Source organism: Staurois parvus, unplaced genomic scaffold (genome assembly GCF_062004578.1).
Source record: "Staurois parvus isolate SC_StPar_1 unplaced genomic scaffold, SC_StPar_1.0 ptg000124l, whole genome shotgun sequence".
NCBI lineage: Eukaryota > Metazoa > Chordata > Amphibia > Anura > Ranidae > Staurois > Staurois parvus.
The window spans coordinates 3,765,790-3,782,810 of NW_028317920.1; positions in this window are offsets into that span (position 1 = coordinate 3,765,790).

A 17,021-nucleotide genomic window follows, 5' to 3' on the forward strand; every position below is an offset into this window, starting at 1 on the left:
CAAAACGCCAAAACACACTTTTGTGATTGCGTGTGCGCTGCAGTAGTATGTGTGCCAACACATTATGTGGATCAGCGTGTTGCAGTCCCTTTTATTGTGAATGGCAACCCAGCATATTAACCCTTTCACTGCCAGAGCTGTTTTTGCAGCTTTTTGTTGTTTAAGTTTTAACCGCTTCCCAACTTCCTGCTTCCAGAACTACTGCTACAGGGCGGCAGGGCTGCGCAAGATCACATATATATACGTGATTTTGTATTCCCGGGTAGGGGGGGCGCGCACAATGTGTGCGCGCCCTACCCATGCCGCCATTGGCGGCTACAGCTGTCGATCACTGGGTCCCGGCCGGAGATTCCCCACCGGCACCCGGCGATCAACTAGGCAGGGGCGGACTGACAACACATGGGACCCCCGGGCAATAGGGGATCATGGGGCCCCTGTGTCCTTGCCCAAACTCAAAAAGCCTATGAAAAAGGTACCAGGGGCATCTCATGGGGCCCCCTACTGACCCCGGGCTCTCGGGCAGTGCCAGAGTTTCCAAATGGTCAGTCCGCCCCTGCATCTAGGAACACTGATGGGGGAGAGGTCTGTATGCAAACAATACAGATCTCTCCCCTGTCAGCACCAGCATGCTGCTTTGTATTGCTCTGCATAACACAGTAATACAAAGCAGCATGCTTACACAGTAAAACACACACAGCACACAGTTAACCTGTTGATCGCCCCAGATGTTAACCCCTTCCTGCCCAGTGCCATTAGTACAGTGTCAGTGCTTTTTATTAGCACTGATCACTGTATTGGTGTCACTGGGATGTCAGTGGCAGTTAGTTAGTTCCCACCCAGTGTCAGAATGCCCGCTGCAGTCCCGCAATAAGTCGCTGATTGGCGCTATTACTAGTAAAAATAAAAATACTAGTATCTATACTGCCATTTGTAGACGCTATAACTTTCACTTAAACCACTTCATTTACACGTATTGGGATTTTTTTTTAGCAAAGACACGGAGCAGAATACATTTTGGCCTAAATTTATGATGAAATTAGATTTTTTTAAATATTTTTACTGGATATGTTTTATAGAAAAAAGTCAAAAATATTGTTTGTTTGTTTTTTAAATTTCTGTCTATTTTTGATTATAGCGCAAAAAATAAAAAATGCAAAAGCAATCAAATACCACTGAAAGAAAGTTCCATTGGAGGGAGAAAGGGGACATAAATTTCATTTGGGTGCAGCATTGCATGACCGCACAATTGTCAGTTAAAGTAATGCAGCTCCATATTGTAAAAAATGGCCTGGTCAGGAAGGGGGGTGAATCCTCTGGAGGGCAAGGGGTTAAATTATTTTAGGTCTGAGGCTTCAATCACACCTGAGTGCTTTGTAGGGCGAAGCTCGAAGCTGCAAAATGCTCAGGGAGAAAAAAAATCAATATTACTCTATGGAGGGGCCCACCCGCCCCGCTGACGAGGGTTTATGCTCCGTCCATTGCCCCGCCCACTGCTTCTGGATTCCCTTCGAAATCAACAGGACCATAGGGGGGAGTTCACTGGATTCTAGATACTCTCCGGACTGGCAGATGACATCAGGATATAAACTCAAAACGCGTTCTGGTGAGTGCGCATTCTTTCCGCACGTAATATCACAGCACCTTACCCACAGGAGGATACAGTTACACAAGAGCACCTCAAGTCACTTCAAGTCACCTAATGAACTGTATATTTAATGGTGTATAAACATTTGAATACTTATATTGTGATTTACTTTTAGCGCTGCACTCCTTATTTACATACTCTACGGAGATGGTTCACATCTCCACTCAAGTACAAAAAGTTTTGGAGCTAATTTTGTAGCTCCATTCGGGCAGATTGAATTGTTTTTGGCGTGCATAAAAATGCACAACGCGTGAAAAAATGCACAAACACACTAGGCCAGTGGTTCTCAACCTGTGGGTCGCAACCCCTTTCACAGGGGTCGCCTAAGACCATCGGAAAACACATATTTCTGATGTGTAAAGAGCAGCTACTGTGTAGAAAGCAGCTACTGTGTTGAAAGCAGCTACTGTGTTGAAAGCAGCAGTATTGGAGGTAAAACGACACTTCATGAATTATAATTACTGGGTAAATAATTTTATGGTTGGGGGTCACCACAACATGAGGAACTGTATTAAAGGGTCGCGGCATTAGGAAGGTTGAGAACCACTGCACTAGGCTCAGGTGTGAATGGGTCCTAAAGATTGCATAAAACCATGAAAACTTCATAGATTTTCTGAAAGCAAACACTCTGGAGAAGAAAATAGTGGTAGTTCCACACGATCTTAGCACAACTGTATAGGAGACACAATGGGGGAGATTTACTAAAACTGGGAGCACTCAGAATCTGGTGCAGCTGTGCACGGGAGCCAATCAGCTTCTAACTTCAGCTTGTTCAATTAAGTTTTGACAATAAAACCTGGAAGCCGATTGGTTTCTATACAGATCTGTGCCAGATGTTGCACTCTCCAATTTTAGTAAATCCCCCCCAAAAGTTCATACTAGAGTACACAAACACAATAAATTACTCAATTGTGGTTGCGTTGAGTAAAGAGATACTGAAAGTGTCAAGCCTTAAAATTGAAACAGTAACAAACTTCGATACTTTATATTTTCTGTAGGTGATGCTTTAACCCTTTCGCTGCCGGGTCCGTACATTGTATCAACCTAACAGCAGGGGGTTTTACACACAATCCAGTGGAAAGCAGACTCCTGCCTGTCAGGGGGGAAGCAGTTGGGTGGCTGTGATGCTGCCTGATTGCTTTCACAGCCCCCGGTGATGAAAAAAAAAAAAAAGTTAAGTAGAAAAAAAGTTTTATTTATTACAAACAAATAAAGTTACACCTAGCAACATATCATCCACCTAAAAAAAAATGTGGAGGCTCCCCGCCCCCACATATACGCATGCACAAATGTAAACGCATGCCTGGGTGTTGCCTACGCATGAATACATCAATTGCGATACACATGTGACATATGACCGCGCATGCCAGAAAAAGAGCTAGACCTCCTCCATAACACTAAATTGGTGACTTGTAGGGTTTTTGAAGCGTCGCCTATAGAAAACAGGGAACTGAAGTTTATCGCCATTTCCCAGGTGCACACAGGTTTAGCCCGGGTTCACATATATGCGGGGCGGTATATCGCATGTGATTCACACAGGAACCACACCGCATTCCTCTGCAAATCACATGCGATTTGTGTGCGGTGCAATCAGAGCTGTACATTTTGTATGGCTCTATTCGCACCACACCACCACCAAAAACATGCAGGACCCTTTTTTGTGTCCGCACTAGAATCAGATCGCATGGGTATTCACACCTATGCGATCCGATTCTGCACATCACACCTCGTTTTGCGGACCACTTTCAGGGTGTTGTTAACTTAACATACACCCGCAGCGGTTCGCATGAACAGGGAGCGATGCTGATGCGGTGCGGAATTCTCACTGAAAACGCTGCAAATTCTGCACCGCATCAGTGTGAACCAGCGCTGAGGGTTTAACATGTTGGGTATCTATTTACTCGATGCAACCTCATCTTTTATATTTTACCAAAAATGTGGGTAATTTATTACTTTTGTTTGCCCTAAAATTCACTTTAGTGTGTTTTTTACTGAAAATATGCGTTTCCCAGATCTTTCCGGTAATATCGTATGACATAAAAAATTGGAACTACCACTATTTTATTCTCCAGGATGTTTGCTTTCAGAAAATATATCATGTTTGGGGGGTTTGTGTAATCTTCAGGCTTAAAATGATTTACAGCTCTGGCAGCAAAAGGGCTAAAAGCCCCTACAGGTCATCAGGATGGAGCCAAAGTGGTTGTAAAGGCATTCTTTGCATGAAGGTAAAAAACCTTCTGTGTGCAGCATCCCCACCAGGGGTGGACTGACAACTCATGAGGCCCCCGGGCAATAGGAGATCATGGGGCCCCTGTGCCCTTGCCCAAACTCAAAAAAGCCTATGAAAAAGGTACCAGGGGCATCTCATGGGGCCCCCTACTGACCCCAGGCCCTCGGGCAGTGCCCGAGTTTCCAAATGGTCAGTCTGCCCCTGATCCCCACAGCCCCCCAATACTCACCTAAGCCCCCTCACGATCCAGCGATGTGCAGGGGAGTCCTGGCTATCCTGGGACTCCCTCTCCTCATTGGCTGAGACAGCAGCGGAAGCCATTGGCACCCGTTGCTGTAAATCACAACCAATGAGCCAATGAGAAGAGAGAGGGCGGGGCCGAGCTGCTGCTCCATGTGCAAATGAACACATGTTGCAGAAGCTGGGGAACGCGCATGCGTGGGTGCTCCCATAGCAAGCTGCTTGCTGTGGGGGCACCTGACAGGAGGGAGGGGCCAGGAACGCCGGTGGGGGACCCAAGAAGAGGAGGATCCAGGCTGCTCTGTGTAAAACCACTACACACAGCAGGTAAGTATAGACATGTTTATTATTTTTGTGAAAAAAAAATGAAACTCTGTAGAATCACTTTAATAATAAGTAATGGGCTGAGAATTATTGCTCTCACTCTGGCGTGTGCAGGTGATATATAACATGTGTATAGCAATTTACATTTTCAAGTGCAGGCACCCCTGATGTGTGCTTTTATGTTTGCACGTGTGTGTATGTGGGGATTGGGGGCTCAGCAATTTGATTGGGGGGATTTTAAGTGCTTGGGTGCGACTTAGATTTTTTTAATATATTTTTGAACATTTTTTTTTTCTAAACTTTTTTTTTTCATCTTATAGTGGACAAAACTCCCCGATGTGATGCATCCTTTAGTGAGACATCAGGGCTCTAAAAGACCCAGGAGTCATCCTCTACATCCTGGACTGAAATGCTGACTTAGATGACACAATCATGTAAATCCTAGTGCCTGTGCAGTCCTGTGTTTACAAATGTCAGACACAAATCAGCCCCCTGCTGCATCCTTCCACCTTGTGACTTGCTACGAAGCTACATTGTTGCAGTTTGATCACTGAGAAAGGGGGGGGGGGAGACTGAGGAAATGCTTCCTCCTGCCTGCAGCAGACTGATAACTTTCTAGCACTGGCCATGCACAGACAGATTTGTACTCATTGCTCAGAGTTGGCTGTAGAGCAGGTACACTGATGACGGTTTGCTCTGTGCATGAGAAATATCTTCAGAATAAAATGTTCTTTACAAGAAGATGAGGAATGTCAGGCACGTCTACAAAATAACATCTCGTATGTTCTTCCACGATCTTCCCGCAGTCGCAGTTCTGGCTCCGCGGCTGTCAAGCGCGTCGGGGTAAATAATGCTGGTGGGTTCTGTGGTATGGAAGGCTCTGTGTGTACACACCACAGGAGGGGGGCACAGTGTGCGCACTATCTGCAGGCAGGACTGCTGAGCCCGATTACCAAGACGCCTTTAAATATCACGGATTCATGGCTCTGACTCCTAAGTACAGGACAGAAATAGATGTCAATGCACAAAATACACACCGGCTCCGTCCCAACATAGAAGAAAGAGGAGCTCACTCCAAGAAGATTAGTGGTTCCTCTGCCCAGCCAGCAGGTCAGAGCGGTGCACTGTGTGAGCTCTGCTAAATAATATCTATATATCTGTCTGCCAGGGACATAGGAATAGGGAGTCACAGGGATGGGGAGTCATAGGAATGGGGGGTCATAGGAATAGGGGGTCACAGGGATTGGGGGCCACAGGAATAGGTGGGTCATAGGGATAAGGGGTCATAGGAATAGGGGGGGGGTCATAGGAATAGGGGGTCACAGGGATTGGGGGACACAGGAATAGGTGGGTCATAGGGATAACGGGTCATAGGAATGGGGGGGTCACAGAAATAAGGGGGTATAGAGATAGGGATGACAGGAATAGGAGGGTCATAGAAATAAGGGGTCATAGGAAAAGGGCAGGTCATATGGATTGGGGGGATCAAAAGAATAGAGGGTCATAGGGATAGGTGATCACAGGAATAGGGGGGTCATAGGGATAGGTGTGGCATGGGGATAGATATTTACAAGGGTAGGGGCCACAGAACTGGGGGGTCACCAGAATAGGTGGTCACAGGGATAGGGGGTCCTAAGGATACGGGGTCATAGGGATAGGGCAGTGTGACAGGAATATGGGGTCACAGGAATAAGTGGTCACAGAAATAGGGGGTCACAGGAATAGGGGGTCATAGGGATAAGGGCGTAATAATAATGGGGGGGTCACAGAGATGGGTGGGGGGTCATAGGAATAAAGGGTCATAAAGATAGGTGGGTCATAGGGATAAGGAGGTCACAGGAATAGGAGGGTCATAGAAATAAGGGGTCATAGGAATGGGAGGGGTCATATGGATGGGTGGTCAAAATAATAAGGGGTCATAGGAATAGGGGACATAGGGAAAGGAAGACACAGGGATAGCATTGTCATAGGGATAGAGGGGTCATGGGGATAGATGTTTACAAGGATAGGGGGTAACATAATTGGGGGGGTCACCAGAATAGATGGTCACAGGGATAGGAGGTCATAGGGATAGAGAAGTGTGACAGGAATAGGGGGTCACCGGAATAGGTGGTCACAGGTATGGGGGGTCATAGGGAAAGGGTCACAAAAATAGGGGGTCATAGGAATAAGGGGGTCATAATAATGGGGGGGTCGAAGGAATAGGAGAGTCATAGGAATAGGGGGTATTGGGGATAGGTGTTTACAAGGATAGCGGGTCACAGAATTGGGTGGTCACAGCAATGTGGGTTCACGGGGAGAGGGGGTCATCGGAATAGGTCGTCATGGGGATAGGGTGTCACAGGAGTAGGGGGAGTTGCAGGGGTTTGGGACCACAGGGATAGAGGGCCATATCTATCTATCTATAGATATATCCATCTATTTATCTATCATCAGTGTATTTAAATATCTATTGATCTGCTTATCTTTCTTTCTTTTTCTTTCGTTCTTTCTTTCTTTCTTTCTTTCTTTCTTTCTTCTTTTCATTTTCTTTCATGTATTTCTATCTATTGATCTTTTTATCTTTCTATTTATCTACAACATTTAATCATACTGATGTCCTGTTATTCCTCAAAGGTCTCAATCCAGCTACATGTGACCCTGACCCAGGTCTATCTACCTCTCTCTCTCTTTTTCTATTGGTGAAAGGTGTGCCGTCTTCTTCGATTAGTGGAAATGACAGAAGAGTGACAGTGACCTCTGACCCCGGGGGTATAACCGGGGATCTCAGGGAATCAGTGATGGGCACTCTCTCCAGCACTTATCTCTGATCCCAAAGAACGCCAAAGCCTCTGGCGGTCAGTCATGTGCGCTGGTGATGATGTCACTGCTGCCCTAAGAATAGAGACACAACCCTGGATCGGGTAACCAGATCAGCCTACAGGATAACCTTCCTTCGTTCCATACAGGACACAAGCCCAGCCAAAACACCTTCCTCCGCTCAGCTAAGAATATCCGCACTGTTTATCTATAAGGCCAAGCACCTAATATAGCCATCCCATATATACTCCCAGCAGAGCTTCCACAAGGAAAGTCTGATTTACATATAATAAATGACTGTTAAAGGGAACCTGCCAAGAAAGAAATATGGAGCACTGATACTGTCAACCTTTTTCTGAAAATGACACTGAAAAATACACAATTCCCTACCGAAAGAAAAACTAATAAGATAACATACCATATATGAAATAATTTAAACTTATTGTACAAAATGTTAAAAATTCAAGAGATTGAGATATTGTTAAAACCAACACAGTCATGTAATACGTCAAAAATTCACAGTCACATCCCACAATGGTCATGGAGAACGGCTTTGGCAGTCATCTCGGATGCGTTTTGCAGGACAAGCCCATTTCCTCAGGGAGATCTGGCATCATTTTTACTGTTACAGAAAAACCCGCATGGCTTACAATCAGTTCCCAGATACAGAGAGCCACAAACACCATATAGACTGTCGTCCATGGGATGGCGTGGTTCACCAGAAGACATTGGGCGACCTGAAAACTTTAGAATTGTTGACATCTGTTGGGAGGCTGATGAGGAATCCCTGAAAGATCTTTGAAGTATGATGGCATCTTTCCCATGACTCTACTTTTTGTTGTGTGACATATCTCGTTTATGGGCATTTTTTACCTGTATCTGGGAAGTGATTGTAAACCATGTGGGTTTCTCTGTAACAGAAAAATTTATGCCAGATCTCCCTGCGGAAGGGACTTGCGAAACGTGTCGGGGATGACAGCCTAAACTCTTCCCCATGATCATTGTGGGATGCACCTGTGCATTTCTGGCATATTACAGGAATAGGGGGTTACAGGAATAGGGGGTCATAGGGATAAGGGCATCATAATAATGCGGGAGTCACAGAGATGGGTGGGGGGGGGGTCATAGGAATAAAGGATCATAAAGATAGGTAGGTTATAGGGATAAGGGAGTCACAGGAATAGGAGGGTCATAGGAATAAGGGGTCACAGGAATGGGAGGGGTCATATGGATGGGTGGTCAAAATAATAAGGGGTCATAGGGATAGGGGGTCACAGGAATAGGGGACATAGAGATAGGGAGACACAGGGATAGCGTTGTCATAGGGATAGAGGGGTCATGGGGATAGATGTTTACAAGGATAGGGGGTCACAGAACTGGGGGGGGTCACCAGAATAGATGGTCACAGGGATAGGGGGTCATAGGGATAGAACAGTGTGACAGGAATAGGGGGTCACCGTTATACGTGGTCACAGGTATGTGGGGTCATAGGGATAGGGGTCACAAAAATAGGGGGCCATAGGAACAAGGGGGTAGTAATAATGGGGGGGGGGTCACAGGAACAGGAGGGTCAAAGGAATAGGGGGTAATGGGTGTAGGTGTTTAAAAAGATAGCGGGTCACAGAATTGGGTGGTCACAGCAATGGGAGTTCACGGGAAGAGGGGGCCATCAGAATAGGTGGTCATGGGGATATGAGTGTCACAGGAGTAGGGGAGTTGGGGTAAGGGTAGGGGTAGGAGTAGGGGACAACAGGGATAGAGGCTCATATCTATAGATCTATCCATCTATTGATCTATCATCAATGTATTTAAATATCTTTCTTTCTTTCTTTCTTTCTTTCTTACTTTCTTTATTTCTTTCTTTCTTTCCTTTCTTTCTCCTAACTATAGATTTTCTTTCTCTCTATGTATCTTCCACATTATACAGCAGCATTATTATTTTTCACAAAGCCCCACTTTTTGTATCTGTATTAAAACATAAAACCCAAAACCAATCCCCCTCGCTGTGCAGGAAGTGCTGTTCAATGCCTTCATTGATTGGTTTGGGGTTCTTTAAGACAGGAAAGTAAAATAAAGGGTTACCCCGAAGGCGTACACAGCCGTGTTTTGCGCTTTTTCCCGGAACATTAATGAGGTGAGACTTATAATGTCAAATGTTTATTTCAGTCTCTGTCGCGCAGCGAGTAGATGGAGCCTCGGCGCGGCGTAGAAGAAGAAGGCTGCTTTCTGTCAACTTTCCTGGGAACAGATGAATGGAAAGAAAAGTATCAACGATGGGGAATTTCCAAGAACGCTCGTCAGACTCCACAGAACACGAGCTAAATCGCTGCCAGGAGCTCAGCCGGCCACGAATGAAAGGAGAGGGGAAAACAATAACATGGCAACACACTGCATTAATAACTCTCTTTCACAAGCCAGAAATCTAAACACATTACATTATTACTGGGTCTCTCTCTTCTCTATACAATGCAGGCAGATAATGGCTGTACACAGCTTCCTGAAAACATCATGGAAGCAGTGGGCTAGCACTTGGGCGGGGTTATGCAAATACCAAAATGCATTGGTGGGTGTCAATCTTGAAGAGTGGGAACTCCTAAGCAGGCTGTATTTGCATGCTGACCATTTTAGGTAACGCCCACACGTGATACTGTAAATCCAGTAAAAGCCTATCTTGACAACAGAAGTTAATCCAACGCGTTTCGGAGGCTCACCACTCCCACTTCATCAGGGTTGGCCATGACTGGGGTACATTCTACAACAGCTGTAAAAATAGAAATTAGAATGGTTGTGGGTTCCCAGTCTGACCAACAATTTTACAATTGTTGTCCAGTATACCCCAATCATCGCCAGCACTCCAGCCCTGATGAAAGGGGAGTTGAGAGCCCCCGAAACGCATTAGCTTTAGCTTTTGCTGTATTGTCATGATAAGTAAACTTTTCCTGGACTTGAGTGGCGCTCTCATCCTTTACATATTGTATTAAAAGTACAATTTAGTAAGGAGCGTGGTGCTGAAAATAACTGTAAACAAGGAGTGCAGGGCAAAAATACAAATGAGGGCTAAATCAATAAAATAGATGTAAAATAAAATAAAAATTAACATTAAAAGTTCATAAAAGTTCTTATATTGATAGTGGTGATAAAGGATCCCAACCACAGCGATATTCAAGTGCTTGTGCTTTGAAGGTATAGTAAAAATGCGTACTCACCAGATGCGCATAGAATATGAGCCTATAAATATATCCAACACGGTCAACTTTAGGGAACGGGATATGACAGGCGTGTGGTAAACTTCCTTCAGGGTGTTAGGCAGCACAGCAGAAACTCTTGGGCTGGGTAAGTGGTCAGCTCATCCAGAGGTCCCCTTTAAGGATGGATGGGTCCGCAGCTGTGTTACAGGGATTCCCTCCTCTGGGTGTTTGAATGGGCCAGGCTCTGTAATTCAATAGCTCCATAAAGGAGCCAAACAAGAGATGCCCATAGTGCAGTATTTTTGTAAAAGGTAATATTTTATTCCATGGAAATATATAAATAAAAGGTGACAGTAATTCAGAGTTAACGCAGCACTTACCATAAATAAAGATGGCCGCCGGACCTTCACGAGGCTCCGGCGGCATGACGTCACGGCGTGTTGGTGCTTCCTAAAGGTTTTCATGCCATTCACATCCTCAGAGGGGAGACCAACCCCCTCCCTTTGTTGGTCTCCCCTCTGAAGCGCATGAAAAGCTTTAGGAGGAACCAACACGCCGTGACGTCACGCCACCAGAGCCTCATGAAGGTCCAGCGGCCATCTTTATTTATGGTAAGTGCTGCGTTAACTCTGCATTACTGTCACCTTTTTTTTATATATTTCCATGGAATAAAATATTACCTTTTACAAAAATACTGCACTATAGGCACCTCTTGTTTGGCTCCTTTATGGAGCTATTGAATTACAGAGCCTGGCCCATTCAAACACCCAGAGGAGGGAATCCCTGTAACACAGGCTGCGGACCCATCCATCCTTAAAGGGGACCTCTGGATGAGCTGACCACTTACCCAGCCCAAGAGTTTCTGCTGTGCTGCCTAACACCCTGAAGGAAGTTTACCACACTCCTGGCATATCCCGTTCCCTACAGTGTTGGATATATTTATAGGCTCATATTGTATGCGCATCTGGTGAGTGCGCATTTTTACTATACCTTCAAAGCAAAAGCACTTGAATATCGCTGCGGTTGGGATCCTTTATCGCCACTATCAATATAAGAACTTTTATGAACTTTTAATGTTAATTTTATTTTACATTCATTTTATTGATTTAGCCCTGATTTGTACTTTAGCGCTGCACTCCTTGTTTACAGTTTGGCAGAGGTTTTTCTGGTTACCTTAGTGCAATAGCTGCTTCATTGGGAGCGCTCATTGTGTTTTATTTTATAGGAGCTGAAAATAAAATTTTCCAGGAATGGTAATACCTAGGATATCTCTACCCCGTCCCGTGTGACCACTAAGTGACCCAGTTGAGCCTGTAGCTTTGGCACTGCCTGACTCCTGATAAAGAATGATTTATAAAAGTCTGCTGCAGGTGTGAGGCTGGAAGGATTCTTCAAAAGTGATTAGTGTGCAAAGCTTGCCGGTCTGCCACAAAGCACGATGCGGGACCGCGTCCATAAAACAACAGTCCTCGCAGTCAGCGTGTTATCCTTCTTGTATGGGAGCACAGCTGGACACTTCTATTTCGGTTCTGTTTGTATTTGTGAGGCGAGGTTACAGAAACAGAGCGAGGCTCACGTTATGTGAGCGAGAAGCCGGCTCATTTTATGTGGTCCCTTCTGTCACATGACATATCCAGCCTGTGGGTCACTGCAGCCTCTGTCCCTGGTCTGGTCCCTTGTGGGTCACCGCAGCCTCTGTCCCTGGTCTGGTCCCCTGTGGGTCACTGCAGCCTGTGTCCTTGGTCTGGTCCCCTGTGGGTTACCGCAGACTCTGTCCCTGGTCTGGTCCCCTGTGGGTCACTGCAGCCTGTGTCCTTGGTCTGGTCCCCTGTGGGTTACCGCAGCCTCTCTCCCTGGTCTGGTCCCCTGTGGGTCACTGCAGTCTCTGTCCCTGGTCTGGTCCCCTGTGGATCACTGCAGTCTCTGTCCCTGATCTAGTCCCCTGTGGGTCACTGCAGCCTCCATGCCTTGTGTGTCCCCACAGGAGGTCCACTGTGTGTCACTGCAGCCTGTCCTTGACCTGGTCCTCTGTGTGTCACTGCAGCCTGTTCTTGGCCTGGTCCCTTGTGAGTCACTGCAGCCAGTCCCCTATGTTTCATTGCAGCCTGTCCCTTGTGAGTCACTGCAGCCTGCCCCTTGTGAGTCACTGCAGCCAGCCCCCTGTGTGTCATTGCAGCATGTCCCTTGAGAGCCACTGCAGCCAGTCCTTGGCCTGGATTCTTGTGCGTCACTTCAGCTGGTCCTTGGCCTGGACCCTTGTGAGTCACTGCAGCCAGTGTACTGTGTTGCACTGCAGCCAGTCCTTCCCTCTGCGTATCACTGCAGTTGGTCCCCTGCCACTTGAACATGCCCCCTTCCAATCACAGATTACCTTAGAATGAACAGGCTATGGAATATAGGCACATGATGTGTCTGCACACTCTGTCCCCCCACTATCAGCAAGAAGAGATTCATTGTCACACGACAGAACTTTTTAACCTTGTAAAAAAGAAGGATAAGAAAGATCATTTCTGAAACGTAGTGTAGCACTCTCCTAGTTTAGCTAGGGGGAGCTAGAGTCCTCATTGTCAATGAGGAAGGCTGAGTAGCAGCATGGGTGTAATAGCCAGAAGGTCAAATTGTGGTCAGGAACTGAGGAAGCCGGCCACTCTGGAATTTCCCCCTGTTCTAGGACTTTGGAGGAAGGTCCTAGAGGCAGTGGGTGGATCTGAGGAGGGGCTGACTAGCACTCTTGATGGGTCCTAGCCAATCCCCAACAGGAGGTTGGAAAGGGGCCAGGACACCCGTAAAAGTGTTGGAGCCTGCTCAGCTGCAGGAGAATTTGGGTGGAAGATAGGGAGGAAGATGGTTGAAGACAGGAGGCTGTGAGGAGGCCCAATGCAATGGAACCTACCTGCAGACCTGGAGCTGGAAAAGGAGAAGCTCGGGCTTTCACTGTCCCACAGAGCAAGGACCACCTGTGTGGCAGGGAAGGAGTGGCCCAGCTGATAGGCCTGGTAGCAGCCATCAACCCATCAGCAGTACAGGAGAGGATCTGAGCAGGTTCCCCTGCACCCCCTGGGTGGATAAGGGAAGGAGCACTCTGGTGGGAAACCAGATTCCCTGCCTATTTGGGACTGTTCACTTTTAAAGTAACAAGCGCCAGATCCCCTGTTCAGGGACACCTCCAGATTGCTGGGTGAAGAAGAGGAATTCATCTTGGGGTCTGGGGTGGTACATTAAGAAGACGCTGGCTAGCTCTCCAACAAAGACTGTGCTACAGAGAAGGCTTGTAAACAGTTCCAGGAAGTTGTCCTCAGTTTATCGGTTTCCTTGGGCATTCTAACCCTATCCCAGTTCAAATCCCCTAAATCAGGGGTGGCCAACTGTGGCCCTCCAGCTTATGTAGAACTATAACTCCCATGAGGCATTGCAAAACTGACAGTTACAAGCATGACTCCCAAAGGCAGAGGCATGATGGGACTTGTAGTTCACCAACAGCTGGAGGGCCACAGTTGCCCACCCCTGCCCTAAATAAAACAACAAAAAAACCAAAGCTCAAGGCCTGATCTCTGACTCTGGATGCAAACCTGTGTGAAGATGCATGATGCCTGGCTGTGCAGGACTATAGGGGGACCCAAATCTTTTAGTGAATCCTAAGGTGGTAGTGCTACATAAGCAAAATCAGTTATGGTGTCTGTATAGTTATATCTAAAGGCCTCATGCAGGGGCGAACTGACTATTTGGAAACTCGGGCACTGCCCGAGGGCCCGGGGTCAGTAGGGGGCCCCATGAGATGCCCCTAGTACCTTTTTCATAGGCTTTTTTGAGTTTGGGCAAGGACACAGGGGCCCCATGATCCCCTATTGCCCGAGAGCCCCATGAGTTGTCAGTCCGCCCCTGGCCTCATGCACACGGGGCGTTTTGGCTTCTGGAGCTCTTTTCTACAGCCAGTAACCCCCCAGCATGTTATCCTATGTGTCCATACACACATAGGCTTTAATCAGCAATTTTTGGCAGGGGTGTTATCTGGCTGGAAAAAAAAACTGAATTAGTGGGTTTCAAGAAGAGTTTGTAAAAATCCTCTAACGTTGGAAAACGTGGTCAAATGCTGTAAAATGCTGCAAACTGGCATTTTTGAGCATTTTGTTTAACCAAAATTTTTAATTTTTTTTGTAAAAAAAATGCTAAAAGCCACTTACACATAAAAATACAGCTAAATGCTAATGCAAAAATTCTAAAAAAAAAAAAACACAGAAAAACTCGCACTTTTAACGCGACTTTATACAGCCAATGCTACTGCCGTTTTTTAAACACCTAGTGTGCATGAGGCCTAACATTATATGTTCACAACTACATTCTCCACTACCTGTACTACCCCCGTCTATGTCCCAGCTACAGAACTGCTCCTCCCAGGTCTCACAGAAGACACTGAGAACAGCAGGAGCCATAGGCTGTCAGTCAAACTCCTGTAAGGAGTATGGGTCTAGGCAGGGGCGGACTGACAACTCATGGGGCCACCGGGCAATAGGGGATCATGGGGCCCCTGTGTCCTTGCCCAAACTCAAAAAAGCCTATGAAAAATGTACCAGGGGCATCTCATGGGGCCCCCTACTGACCCCGGGCCCTCGGCAGTGCCCGAGTTTCCAAATGGTCAGTCCGCCCCTGGGTCTAGGGATACACACAGCCTGGCTCAGGAGCTCGCAAGCACGGGTGCCCCCTTAGCACAAGCCTTGCTAAGGAGGCACTCGAAGGAGGGAGGAGTAGACAGTGCCAGCGGGGGACTGCCAAATAGAAGGTAAGGGACCGCCCTGTGCGATATCATTGCACACAGCAGGTAAGAGTGACGTTTATTATTTTAACACACACATGATCTTTTAATATCACTTTAAAATGTCAGTTGGAGGGAAGAGGGACAGATGGACATGGTCCCAAACAAGAAATAGCTAAAAGCTAAAGCCTTGCCATGGCCTGGTCCCTCATGCGTCAGTACAGCCGGTCCCTAGCTGGGCTCTTTGTGTGTCCCTGCAGCCTGTCCCTGGTCAGGTCCTCTGTAGACAGTTCAGTAGATAAGGATCCTACCATCTCTGAACATCTGGAAACAAAAAGTGGAATGTGGCTTTAATGAGCAGACAGGCCTGGAGCCCAGAGCTTTGATGTGTATCACTTCACTGTATTCCTGCAGTTTTATCATTAACCTCCCTGTAACAGATCTGCAGGCCATCAGCACCCGAGCAAAACTGCAAGTCATCCAGCCACAGCAAGATCACACCATCTATTATCTATCTATCTATCTATCTATCTATCTATCTATCTATCTATCTACAGGTGAAACTCAAAAAATTAGAATATGGTGCAAAAGTTCATTTATTTCAGTAATGCAACTTAAAAGATGAAACTAATATATGAGATAGACTCATTACATGCAAAGCAAGATAGTTCAAGCCGTTATTTGTCATCATTGTGATGATTATGGCTTACAGCTCATGAAAACCCCAAATCCACAATCTCAGAAAATGAGAATATTGTGAAAAGGTGGAATATTCTCGGCTCAAAGTGTCCCACTCTAATCAGATAATTAAGCCATAACACATGCAAAGGGTTCCTGAGCCTTTAAATGGTCTCTCAGTCTGGTTCAGTAGGAATCACAATCATGGAAAAGACTGCTGACCTGACACCATTACTGACACCCTCCATAAGGAGGGAAAGCCTCAAAAGGTAATTGCAAAAGAAGTTGGATGTTCCCAAAGTGCTGTATCAAAGCACATTAATAGAAAGTTATGTGGAAGGGAAAAGTGTGGAAGAAAAAGGTGCACAAGCAGCATGGATGACCGCAGCCTGGAGAGGATTGTCAGGAAAAGGTTATTCAAAAGTGTTGGGGACTTTCACAAGGAGTGGACTGAGGCTGGAGTCAGTGCATCAAGAGCCACCACACACAGACGGATCCTGGACATGGGCTTCAAATGTTGTATTCCTCTTGAACCGCTCCTGAACAACAAACAACGTTAGAAGCGTCTTACCTGGGCTAAAGAAAAACAGACCTGGACTGTTGCTCAGTGGTCCAAAGTCCTCTTTTTTGATGAGAGCAACGTTTGCATCTCATTTGGAAACCAAGGACCCTGACTATGGAGGAAGAATGGAGAGGCACAAGGACTCCGAGTGTGGAGGAAGAATGAAGAGGCCCAAGGACCCTGAGTATGGAGGAAGAATGGAGAGGCCCAAGGACCCCGAGTATGGAGGAAGAATGGAGAGGCACACACTGCAAGATGCTTGAAGTCCAGTGTGAAGTTTCCACAGTCTGTGTTGATTTGGGGAGCCATGCCATCTGCTGGTGTTGGTCCACTGTGCTTCATTAACCACTTCCAGACCGAACACTTTTACCCCCTTCCTGACCAGGGCAATTTTCAGCTTTCAGCGCTATCACACTTTGAATGACAATTGCGCGGTCATGCAACACTGTACCCAAATGAATTTTTTTACCATTTTTTTGAGACAGATAAAGATTTATTTTGGTGGTATTTATTCACCGCTGGGATTTTTTTTTTTTTTGCCATGTAAATGAAAAAGTCCAAAAATTTTGAAAAAAAGTGTTTTTTTTTATTCCGTTATCTTTTTA